Raw genomic sequence first — 1,400 nt, 5'->3', positions numbered from 1 at the left:
ATCCCCACCGTCATCTGAGGTGGCTTTCACCTCTGCAGAAGGAGCATCATCAGATCCCTTTCCTTTATCAGGAGCTTTAGATTTACAGTGCCTTTTTTAGCGCCCTTCCTTTCCACATTTCCAACACACCACCTTTACAGGTTTTCCTGGAGCTTTAGATCTACCTCTAGATTTAGATCTCCCACTCGATGACTTATTTTTGTTTCTATTCTAGGACAGTCCTCATACAAACAAGGCATCACCATTCTGGCTCTCCATATTTTTTTGTCTCATCTCCTTTGTTAGCAAGGATGAGACTATTTCATCAAACTACAAGGCATTTGCATTGCAACCTATTGCAATAACCAGACTATCCCGTGAATCTGGTAGAGAACACAACAACCTGATGCACTTATATTCATCTGAAATTTTAATATCAACAAATAATAACTGACTTCCCACAGTATTAAATACGTTCAGATGTTCTGTCACTGAGTCTCCATATTTCATCCTCAAGTTATACAAATTTTTCTGTAGGAACAGTTTATTCACCAGAGACTTAGATTGGAACAAAGTCCTTAACATGTCCCACAAATCCTTCATCGTAGCTTCCCCTGATACATTCAGCAATACTGAATCCGAGATACACAATCGTATTGTGCTCTTAGCCTTCCGATCCAACTTCTTCCATTCTTCATTAGACACTCATGTTGGCTTAGTACCCGGATCTACCACGATCCACTAATTTTTATCCATCAACAGATCCTCCATCTTGAGTTTCCATAACTCAAAACTCTGACCATTAAATTTCTCAATCTCTATCTTTCCATTTCTCGCCATCTTCTTCCACCACCAGAATCAATCCCACAGATCTCCCACTGAACAGGGTCTACCACAGGCCTGAGCAAAACCCCTTAACAACAAAGGGATCCCCTTGAAGCCAAAACAGCTCTACTACCAAATGTAGGTTTTAACCCCATACAGAAATTACTTGCATACGAATTCTAAAACATAGAAAATAAAAAATGCAAGAGCATAACACATAAAACACATATACACAGTGATTTTCCCCTAGATCCAAAAATCGGGACTACCAGCGTGATTTTTCATTATGTTCGTTTCAATGTTACAATACATATTTATACATGCCGAAGCATCCAATACCATAGACTGAAAACCATCGCATCCAAAACTGTGGACCGAAAACCATCACGTCCAAAACCACGTGCGAAAAATCATGCACAAAACCATAGGTAGGTCCGCCCAACCTAATATAGGGTCCAAAAACAAAATTTTCTAGGGCGCTACCCCGAACCTGATAGAGTGGGGTTACCTACACCCCTCAAACCCCCTATGACCTCCCCCGCTAGGTAATTGGCGCAACAAAAGGGGCACTCTGACCCACTTCTAACCCCCCGATT

This window comes from Pinus tabuliformis, chromosome 5_2 (genome assembly GCF_031772625.1).
Source record: "Pinus tabuliformis cultivar Carrire ecotype Pingquan chromosome 5_2, CPIR1, whole genome shotgun sequence".
In the NCBI taxonomy this organism is placed as follows: Eukaryota; Viridiplantae; Streptophyta; class Pinopsida; order Pinales; family Pinaceae; genus Pinus; species Pinus tabuliformis.
This window is presented reverse-complemented; position numbering follows the sequence as displayed.